An 11,942-nucleotide genomic window follows, 5' to 3' on the forward strand; every position below is an offset into this window, starting at 1 on the left:
ACACACACACACACACACACACACACACACACACACACACACACACACACACACACACCACACTACTAACACCCTCCCTTCAGCTCTCCTCTGGGCTGCAGAGCCATGTTTCAACATTGTTTCCAGATGTGAGGAGAGTTGAAGGGAAAAGGTGGGGGCCAGTGGTCCTGCCCATCTCCTCTAAACTTCAGCTCCAAGGAGCTCATACCGGCTAAACCCATCTTAGAAGTAGGAGAGTCAACATCTCTTCTGTTTTATACGTTTTAGGCTTTTACGTATGTAAATCCATTTTAACTATATGCAAAAATAAAAGTTTTAATCGTTACTAGATTTTGCAAAAATTGAAGCAAAAAGTCATTACTGCACTTTGGAAAAGTCAGAATAAGTCCCCCCCACCCCAGCAGGATCTCATAAGTTTCACTCCAGACACACTGAAGGGGTTTTCAGACCTCAAAGAGAACCAGAAGCCTCTCGTCTCAAAGAGCACAGGGATAAAATGTGAAAATGGTGTTTTGCTCACCTTTCCTTCTCAACAACTTTGGAACTATGTGCACATACAACACACTCTCTCTCCCAACCCATCACATTTTGGCTGTGTCCAAATTCAGAGGCTATGTCCTCTGAAGGACCTGGCCTACCCGGTCTAGGTGGGCCGAGTCCTTGATAGACTGTGAAGACTGAAAAAAAGTGGCTGTGAATTTGGATGGTCTAGCCTTCCATCCCACCAGATTTTTATTTAAAACATATTCCTTTCTCTCACTTCGTCCGCAATTACGAGCAGAAAACAAATCTCCAGTTGACCCGTAATGCATTATGGGATATGGTGGGCTGAGAAGGATCCATCGAATCCATCCTTCGGATCAGGGCAAGAGAAGGATGCATTTGTCAGCCGCATCGGAATAGTCTTTGGATTTGGACAGCCTCCAGCACCGAACTGTGAAAGTGGCCAACAAATTTGGCCTTCAGAGGGCCCAGCCTCTGAATTTGGACACAGCCACTGACAATTGGTCAAGTTCCCTCTGCATCCAGTTTTGATGTGCCGCGTACATCTCTTGCATCAGTAATTGACAAGATGGAAACAAGGAGGAGGAGTCTGTTGTTATGTTTTTGAAAAGTGTAGAAAATGCACAACTAACTGTAGTCCTAACCATGACCCCAAACCATAAACTTAACTTCTATTAGCTCTAAACAGCCAAACTCTGACCTTACTACCTGAACCTAACCAGCAACCTTGATCCCTAAATTTAACCACAGACCACCAACTCAAAGACCCTATCTGATGCCTCAATAATTAACACGAGGATGGTAATCAGCGTGTCAAAAAGTAGACACAGAGGGAACCTGACCAAACATCAGTTTGTGATGAATAGGGAGTGAGAAGGTGTTGGCACATAAACTACCCCCCTGACACACCTCCTGTTAAATGTGCAGATATGTCCTGCACAGATTCTCCTGTCTGCATGATCAAAAATGATGTCTAGATGCAGGACAATGAAGAATTTATTGGAATGTGACTCAGTGAGCCTCTAAATAAGGTAGTGAGGACTAAAAACGTATCTGGCACATTGTCCTTTGGTATTTGTTTGACTCTCAAAGAGGAGTGACGGGGTGGGAAGCGGTGGTTGTCACAGCACCACACACCTGTAGAAAATTGAAAAGGTTTAACAATCGGACATAAAAGTAGGAGTAAAGTGARGGACGGCTGCCCTTCCCCTCTCATTCAGTAATGTCAGACAGCACTTCCTGTATGTGAATTAAACCAGGGGAAAGCATCTGCCAATGAGGCATTTCCAACTTTACTCAATGTGTTTAATATAATTACTAAACACAGAGACACTCGGGTGTTTGGTATTTTAGGACAGTGTAAGCCAAAGCTTTTTAAATTTGCTCTCTTTGACTTCACAACATAAAGAAATAAAAGCAATGCAAAAGAGAAAAACATGAACCGAATCATTATTGTGACTGCCAGCCTTTACTTTGCAACAAAGATTTAGTATGTGTATTTTAGTTGGGTCTTTAAAATGAGTTGCTTTGTTTTACTTGTTACTGTAATCTCCTTTTTTAATTATATTTTAATATAATTCCTGCTGGTAAATATGATGCTTGGGTAGTGGGTACATTGTGTGCTCACATAGATACTTTGTTCAGTTCATATACGGTGGCTGTCAGAGTGCTTGCTAGTTTTCAAATGGGAAAACAATATTAACTCTGGCTCCACTCCTTTTATGTGGGCTGTTTGACATATTATCTGTCTTTTTAAAAACTAATTAAGTTTTTAATGTAAGCCTTAAATGTCATACTTTTTAAATTGTACAAGATAAATTGTCTGTATGTGTCTTTGTAAGTGAGTGACTGTCACTGAGTTACAAGTACACCTACTGAGTAAAAACAATTACAACTACAGAGTCAATAATTATAAACACTCACAGACATAAAACTGTAAGCGCCCAGATAGAATGGTATAAATTAAATCAAAGCAGATGGGATGAAAGGTCCTGTGATTGTACTGCAATGATTTCAGTATCAGATCAAATGAAGTTTGCAGTRCAGCCAAGCAGCTGGTTCCATGTCAGCAGGATGTGGCACCTCCTCAGGCATTGGTACAAGCAGCACTTTGGTCCAAAACAAACTGTATCCATTGGGCACTCTTATATCACGTCAGCCCACCTGTTGATATGGGTCCTTGACATCCCACAGGTCAACTCTGGAATAGAGTTGATGTCCAAGCTGAAGGATCAGGAGACCCGGTTGGCCGGGGAAGGACCTGAACATGACACTGGCAGGATATATACACACGTGCTGGGTGTGAATGGGTATTTGTATTTTTATTAGGGCACTTTCCCAGGAGCAGTAAGATGCCACTGACCTAATGCTTTGTTAGCAGAGTCCTTTGAATTCCTACCAGAGGTAACCTAAAGTCATACCCTATGACTCCTCACACCATAATGCCAAGAGCAATGCCAATATGTTTCTCCATAACCTTGACAAAATTGATCTTCTCCCTGTATTCACACATGAAGATCATTAGTGGTACTGAAAAACAGATTAATTGATATGCAGCTCATCATCAGTATGCCTCCTGGTTATGGCATCCCTGCAAATGTATCTGTCTCTGCTCTGGTGTTAATAGTTGACCCTGTATTGGACAGTAAAGATGCCAGTCATTAAGCCATAGTGCAGGACAACGTGGGCTGTTGCAAAGAGTCCAGTACCTGTGTCTTGAGTCGTGGGTACAGAGGCCGATGGGTTCACAATGTGTGAGGCTGCCCTCATGTACTCACTGGTTCAAACATCGGGCCACTGTGAGATCTGTATGCTCCATATTCCAGCAAATTACACAATACAAGCAACTGGTCTCATGCAAACCTAAAATAAAACTCCTCCTAAACTCTGTCAAGTGCTGGTAATGCTGTTTAATGAATCTATGAACAATCTGTTGGACTGCAAACACTATTGCTCCACCCATGATGCCATTTCTCATGTCCTCTGGTGCCTGTTCTAGAAGTGCTAGCTTCTTAAAATCAAATCATTTACATTTCCATCAGTGTTCTGGACTCAATTTGATCCAAAGCCAGCCATTCCTCCTTGGTTAACTTTTTTTTTACCATTGAGTCTTTTCCTCCTCTGTTACAGTTTGCAAGACAAAAAAACAATAATGCAGTTTATTCTAATCTGTATGCAGCAGCTTTAGTTTGCAATTGTATCTTTTGAATTCAATCAGCATGTTGGAAAATATACCATGATGGTAGTGATATACTGGAATAAATTTGCATACTGTATTTAACTTATTAACCAAAATCTGCCACCATGGCGCTAAGGTTTCTTTTTACACCATGTAGATAAAAATCTGTTGCTCTTATCTGTGATCATCTAATCCCTGGATGTACAATTCTATTTACAGAACATTGGCACTAATCCTATCAGATTAAACCTGACCAACCCAATACAATCACTACATAGTCTTAAGGATGGTAGTGAAAACCTATTTTTATGAGAAAAAATAAAGACCTACAGAAGAACTTAGTCCCTTTCTGGAGTTTTAACCTCAGCATCAAAGAGGGAAACAAACAGGATTCGTGGCTGGACTCTGCGTCTAGAGTCAGAACTAACAGATAGTGTTGCACTGGAAAACGGTGTGCCTTAAGATGCTGTTACTATGACTGCATCAGTGTGTTTTCTTTTTTAGGTTATTAGAGGTCGGTGTACATGTTCAGATATGGCTTGGTGTAAATTCATGCTGAGTCTCAGAAGCAGTTGGGATGCTTAAATTTAAGTACCTGGGCAACAAGCTCCACAAGCACCATCGTCCCAAATAGATCTGTGTGATATCCTTCTACCTATGAGGATTTGTGAAAGCTGTTATTGCCAGCAGCAGTGTCAGATCATTTTCTGCCAATTTACAGTTCATGAAACCATTTATAAACAAGCCAGTTTCTATATTTAAGTTATTTTTAATGGAATAATTAACAGGAAGTGCAGAAAGGCTTCCAGGGNGTGCGTGTGTGTGCATGTGTGTGCATTTGTCAAGCAAACAAATTCATCCCCATTTTCATGTTCCCAGCTGGCAGTCTTTGGATACTATGGTGTGTTGTGTAAAGGCTGCCCTGCGGTGCCATTTGAAGAAAATGACTCCATGTCCTCAATCTTCTGTCGTTGATTTCCCCGTCTAACAGATCTGTTGGTTTTCAGCAGAAGCTGATGAATGTAACTCCTGCTGGAACAGGCGGCTCTCTCCAGGGAAAGCTGCACAAACACGACTCCTTSATGCAACGATTGCCTTCCTCTGTATTATCCTGAGTTCTGCTCTGAATTAACACCGGAACAGTAAGTGAGTGTCACATTTCTATCTTCTTGAGCATCAGACTGCATGAAAAGACCATTACTACACATATGTTTGTACTGTCTTTGAAAAGTTTACTTGTGCTCCCTACGCATTCACCTTATTTGTATAGGCGTATCATTCAAACTCAGCCATTGTTTTGTCATACTGTTCATACAAACTGCATTCAAATACAGTGACATGTTTCCTGTTTGCTCATAGGCTGAAATACTGAAGAACAAAGCACAGATCAAGTAGTCAAACAGCACTTCCATACTTCCTGGACTCATTCTTGATTTTAATCATAAACCACTTATGTATTATTTTAATTTTTATTTGTTAGACAGCTCAAGATGCAAAAGGAACACACAGCCGATTAATGTGTGATGTACAGTAGGACTCCTGGGCAGGAATTGTACGTGAGGTGCTTTTATATTGAATGAGATTTCTCCATGAGTTATCAGGACTGTTTGTATCACTGTGGAGCACTTTGAAAGTCAGAAGTTGTGTGCAACACTATATGGTCCATGTCATTTAGGATATTCAACAATGGAGGATTCTGTAGTCAACGCTGTGTGTTAGGGGATTTTTGGTTTAAAATTGAAAGCATAGTTTGAAAGTGAAACTTTAGAAGAAGGCATTACAGGAGCCAAGGCTCATACAAAAAGAGTCTGCATTGTTCGGCACATGTTTACAGAAGAACTTGTAGCAGCAAAGATGACATTAAGTAGCTTCTGCCAGGATTGTTATAGTATTTAAGTGTGACAGGGCCTGAAGCAAAGCAGACACATTTAACCCTTGTATTGTCCTTTAACGTTATGACAAGTTGTATTCATTAGGGTAAAAACATCGACAATCTTACATAACTAATAAAACTACTACTAAAAAAATCACAATAAACAGCCAATCTTTTAGAGCTATCGCGGTCTGAAATAAAAATATCCAAATTTAAATGACTTTTTATAAATATTTTAAATTCTTTAAAAGGCCGTTAGTTTTTTTTATTAAAAGTCCACATTTCAGTATTTTTCTCAAAATCATAGAAACATTTATTTAATGACAATGTTTGAAAATGTTTTGACAATTAAAAAAATTCCAGTCAGGAGTTTTGTGAAGACCCTCCAGCCCCACAGATGCTTCAGATCCACTAGCTGAAAATGATGTCATGTTTTTGTCGTTGTTATTACATATGTTTATTTTTCAATCTTTGTTTGTTTATATTTTTCTGAATCTCTACTCATGCACAGTTCTAGTTTCTGTTTAATTTTTGGTTTCTACTGACCCAAATATATAGTTTTAATGAACTGCTTCTGCCTGTGCATCTGGTAATGACATCCTCCTTTTCAGGAGAAGCTAATAGGAGAAGGCTGTTCTGTGCCATGGAGTGTCCGATTCTGCAGTCTGCATGCTTGTAGAACAGCAATATTGCACTAGATGCAAGTGTGTTTTTCTCTTTACATCTGAACCAAAACAATTTTATTAGACAAAATGAGTAGTGGTACTACACAGTGACATTGAGATGAGAGATTGTATCACTTTTTAGGTAAATTGAAGCCACCTCTCAGGGATTTTTACAGCATCTCTCAAATATAAAAGCAGATCCCAGTTAGTGGGCTACTATACAAATGGAAATTATGAAGACAGAGACAAAAAACATTACTGAGAAGAATTCATTAATTTATAAGATGATAAATATGGGATTAAAAGTTGTATTTATATTGTATTTCAATGGGGTCAGCTTTTCCTCTAAGGAACACGGGAGTAAAATAAAGTTGCTGTGAGGTTACCATAGAATTTCATAAAATTTGGTCAAAATAAACAAAAAGAAAGAAAGAAACCAAATAAATGTGTGACTCGAAAATAAATGTATGGCTGATTTCCCCCCAAAAGACAAAACAGGGTTTAATTGTATGGCTGCCTAGGAAGACCTCTCAATGTGCTTGGCCAATCAGTGTATGTTTACATATGGACCAATCACATCCTCTTACTCAAGAGTCCCTGATGTGCCAAGCAAGCACCTACTCTAAAGCAGGATTTAAGAAAGACCAAATAAACACGTTAATAAGGACTACAAATAGCCACAACGCTGGCAGGGTGAAAACAAAAAACAGGTGAACTGGTTTACTGCAGACCAAAGCACCTTTGGTCACGTGGTGTGCCCTGACAACAAGTCCACTAGGCCTGTTAATGCTGTGTTTCTTATACCCAGGAAAATAAATAGTGTGTATGAGACACTTAAGGAGTGTGTGTATCTGGACCTGTGACCTGTTCAGGGTGTACCTCGCCTCTCGTCCGGTGACAGCTGGGATAGGCTTCATACCCCTGTGACCCTGAGCAGGACAAAGCGGATATAGAAAATGGATGGATTGATGGCTCTAATTTCAAAAGGCAAATGGGCCATCAAGCTGACTTGATGGAGTAAGCCTACAGCTTCATGTTATAACTAAAGTGCAAATTAAATGCCACAAACACTGCTAGCATCAAGAAAAGCAGAACCAAATCTCATTTGGAGTCAGTGTTGTTGTGAAACTCTGTCATAATAAACCACAATCTTACTTACAGCTAAATAACAAATGAGTGCAGTTTAAACAAATAAAAAATAAATAAAAAGTGCTTTTTAAAAATTGTTAAAAAAAAGCTTGGTGTTTTTACCTGTGTCTTTGATCTTAGCTGCATCTAGTTTGTGTCTTTTCATCAATTGAGCTACTGCTCTGTATTGTTTAAAGAAACTTTATAGTGATGTTAAAGGGGTATTATCATGTAAAATCAACTTTTTTGAGCTTCATATCATGTTATAATGTTATCCTCTCATCAAAAACGTACACAGAGTCTCACTGACTCATTCATGCATGTTTGAGAAATCCTGTAGTGTCCTGAAGCAGCCAGGCAGGGGAGAAAAAACGACCAGTTTGGCCTAGAACCGCCTTTTGGGATCAGCTCCTCCTCCAGGCTGTGTCTCCAAGCTGAGCGTCCTCATCACAGACCACACCTCCCCTGCGACTCCTGCAGGAGGTGTAGTGGTAGGGCACCCCATTTGGGACCAGAAAGCCCCATGTTCAACTCCCCGCCATGCCCACATGTCATGGTGTCCTTGAGCAAGACACATAACCAACCAAAGGCTCCCTGGGCACTTAGCTGCCCAGTGCTCCATTTGGATGATTCTCATATTGTGGAAATAGTTATTTAACTAGAAACAGAAATACTTGATCCACAGAATAAAGACACTTGGTAGAATGGTCTGAGTTTTTTATTGCAATAAACAAGAACACAGAGGTTAACACAGAGCCATCAGTCTGTCTGCCAATATGTGTGCTAACAGGCAGTTCTAATGGCTAACTTTATTTACTGTTTCAACATACAGATGCGATCTTAAACAGACAATGACCTCATTTAAAGCCCTGTACTGGGTCAAAATAAAACAATGTTATGATAGCAGATATAATGATAAATTACAGCAGATCTAGTAGCCAGCAGATTGTGTTGAATCACTTTGTCACAGTTTTCCATCCTGAGCAGCACATTGGTGACAGTGGAGAGGAAAAACTCCCTTTTAACAGGAAGAAACCTCCAGCAGAACCAGGCTCAGGAACCTCATGTGTTGGGTTAAAGGCAGAGCACAAATCTCATCATTGTATGGGAACATGCATTAATGACAAATAAAGTACATTTACATATTTATGCTGTAAATAAAGTTCATGTTGTGTGAGCGAAAAACAGAGTTTTGCTCAATTTTACAGATTTCTGAAGGTCAGTTTACAGGTAGCCATCTGAAGTTATGGATGCTAAGGTCTACTATTTTAATTTGTATATTCAAACAATATTTCAAAATATTCAAAAGTTCCAAACAGTCACTTGATCAGGGTGGTGTTTTGAGTATAAGGGGGTAACTCTACTGTTTCTCTACGTCTAGACTTAAAAATGTAGGCCCCTCTCAGTTTCCTGTGCTGTGGTGACGCTGCAGAAATGAGCTAACATTACTGCTTTGTAATAAACGTTTCAGTGGGGTGAAATGTACAAGAACACCTTTAAACATCTAATATTGCCAATATTGAGGCAGATAAATTCATTCTCATACCTAACTTCTCATCAGTCCGTCGTTCAAACTGATAGAAGTGCATTATAAGATGAATGTTGTTGCAGGGTGGATTTTTCAAGGTAAACTTCCTTCATCTTTGCACTCTGGATGCCTCTTCCTTTCCTTCTCCCTCTCAGTCAGCTCCTATTATCCCAATCCATCTCCTGCCAGCTTTACATTAGTTCACCACTTTGCTGCCCCTGCTGCCCTCTCTCTCATTCTTTGTTTCACTTACTGTCCTTGACATGCATCTTTTCCATTCTCTCTTCTGATGCAGCCTTGTTTGTGGACTATATTGGTTTAAGTTTTTTCTTTCCTCACTGGGTGGTTTAACGGGCCAGCATGATTTCATCAATGTGAATCAGTCAGCCTGATAAGATGTGACCCAGATGGGATCTCCATCTCTTTTTAAAGCCATTATGACCATCCGGCTACATAAGCTCTCGTTCATGGTTTGGCCTGCGCCTAAAAATTGTGTTTAGGTGCTTCTGTGCCCTCCCTAAAATAGTAAAAAGAAATTTTTTTTGTCCCATTTAAATGACTAACAATGTTTGTTCTCATTACGTAGTCCTAGTTTCTGTATGGCAGTTTTTTTTAGTATTTTTGACCACAGACACAAAGTAATTTAGAACTCTTTAAGTTTGGCTTTAGGTTCTTGTTAAGATCAATAACAATACATTATAATCTTTTTTATTTTTTTATTTTTTACGATTGCAGGACTATCTGATTTCTTCTTAAAGTCTTCCTCGCCAACTCTAAGATAATTGCCTCAAATTGTCTGGTATTCAACATCAAAGCTTGACGTTTGTGTTTCTAAAGTGTCTGATTGACAGTTAAGAAGTTAAAAGCTTGTTATTGTTGGTCCCAAAACTTTTATAGGAAATTAATTGTTATCAATCAAGTGTACTCTAGTGATTCTTTACGATTTTTAAAATAAATGATCGTGTACATGTTTATGGATCAAATCAACATTCACTGACTGAGAGTCACTTCTTGTGTGTCCATTCATTTTTGCACTGGAGGAATGTTTACCCAAAATAAAAGTGATCCTTGCTAAAGATTATGTTCCTTATAACTTGGTTTATAACCTGTTATAAGAGTGTAATACTGAACTATTACATTAACCAAGTAGAATATTCATGTGTTTACATGACCAATAAGCAGGATTTACATGTTTATTATTACATTAAGTAATGATCTAACAAATGAATCTACCCAAAAATAATGTGTTAATAACTGCAAAGTGCTGCTTTGAAGATAGTGTAAAGTTATAAAAAGTCATTTTAAATGAAGCAGTATGTAATTACTGGAGCTGTTTTGTCATCATAGCAATCCACTTTACTCTTGGCTTTACTCAGATCAACTTGTTGTTCAGTAATCCAGTCAAATTTAAACTCCAGTGTGAGGTTGTTTAAAGAACTATGTACAACAAGTAACATCAGTGGCAGCTCCTGAGCATCAATATTAGTCATTGCCTGAATCACAAACTGAACAAAAAATACAGTTAGTGTTTCATTTTAATTTGTATTTGTTGCCTAATATTTATTTTATTTATTCATGAACTTTTGCACAGAAGTGTCACCTTTTTTCTCCTTTCTGCACGTCGAGTCTGTGTCTCATAAAAACAGTCGGGTCTAGACAGAGGCCTCCTGCACCCACATCCGCCCCCACCAAAAATGGGAGAATTTTTTTCATTTTTAAAGTGTCAAATAAAACAGACAGAAACACAACTTCTGAACTTCTAATTTGATTAGAAAAGTTTGAAAATTTAAGTAGGAGAAGAACTTCTATGTAGTAATTCAAAAAAACAAAAAAAACAAAAACAAAAACAATGGCGGCCCGTATCCTAACGCCCTGACTTTAAAGCTTTAACAGGGCCTCAAACCTGCATCCACAGCTCTGACCATTGAGCTGCCTCACCCACACTGTAAGACCCACCTGTGGCTGAGCTAAATGCGAGTAAAAGCAGTCATTCAAGTGGACATTTAAACAGAATTTCTCCTCTGTTAGGGACAGGTTTTGCTCCACACATTTCCTGCGAAAAATGAAATCACAAGATCCAGAGTTAGTAGAATTGCTGAGCTAAATCCATCAGAATTAAGCTAGAGGATGGGATATTTTATGCCCCAGTGTTACTCTAATGCTGCTGCCTCTGCATGCACTTCCTGTCACTGCTGACAGGGAGATAAATGATCTGATAATGATACCTGTACTCACCCATATCTGTAAGTAAGTCACATTTGAGAATGAATCTCCAAAAACCATTTGAAAGGGCGTTTAAAGCTGTACAACACAGAACACAACACTACACAGTAAGCTAAGTGATTAAAGCAGTTCTTTAAGTTTTCTTTCATATCATGAAGGGTTTAAATCTTGCTTCATCATTACTTCATTCTTAAGTAATTTAAATGATTTTTTTAGGAGATGTGGTGGGTACAGTGTACAGGGTAAAGTTGATCTTCTTCCTGAAGCTAGGTTTATAGTTTACACGTCATGCCATGTGCAAGGGAGAACATGCCAMTAGTGACGCAATATCAGAAGTACGGATTTGATTCTTATTTCCTATACTTTGTTCCAGCCATTTTTCTTCTTTACAGTTTTCAACACGACCCAGAGTTTTTGTGTATTCAAAACATGTATTTATACTGAATTGGTGTGACTCTGGTTTTGCTTTTGAGAGCTCTCATACATGYATTCCTTCATGAGCAAACATAAAGAGAGCTCCATACCAACCCCCTGAAACCCTATTCTTTTCTAGACAAATTTGATTTTATACCCCAAACATTTCACTTTAGGAGTCAAATTCTGTGTTTCGTTGTATGTGTTTTTCTGTCTTCCAAATTTTGTCTTTTTAAGTTTTTTTTTTTATTTTTTTTGGTATGTGAGTTTGTACTTCAAATCAAACACCTTACAACAACAACTGCCTGTTTGAGCCCACACACTTTTTCTGTAGTAGAGCCATCTGAAGATTTCACTGGAAACCCTCCCATCGTGCCTGGCAGTCATTTGTGTGTGTTTGCGTATGTGTGTGTGTGTGTGTGTGTGTGT

General features: G+C 38.8%; 1 protein-coding gene across 4 annotated transcripts in view; it reads left to right on the forward strand.

Annotated features, from left to right (window-relative positions):
• znf516 (zinc finger protein 516) overlaps positions 1-11,942 on the forward strand; it is a 92,088-nt gene that overhangs the window by 30,624 nt on the left and 49,522 nt on the right. Inside the window, exon 2 of one of the 4 annotated variants that reach the window (XM_014008924.1) lies at positions 4,690-4,828. The gene's annotated coding sequence lies outside the window, so the exon portion shown is untranslated. Of the gene's footprint in view, positions 1-4,500; positions 4,829-11,942 lie in introns of those variants that run through there. The other 3 variants (XM_014008925.1, XM_014008923.1, XM_014008926.1) reach the window with 3 other exon arrangements.

The sequence above is a fragment of the Austrofundulus limnaeus genome, unplaced genomic scaffold, assembly GCF_001266775.1.
Source record: "Austrofundulus limnaeus strain Quisiro unplaced genomic scaffold, Austrofundulus_limnaeus-1.0 Scaffold54, whole genome shotgun sequence".
Taxonomy (NCBI): Eukaryota; Metazoa; Chordata; class Actinopteri; order Cyprinodontiformes; family Rivulidae; genus Austrofundulus; species Austrofundulus limnaeus.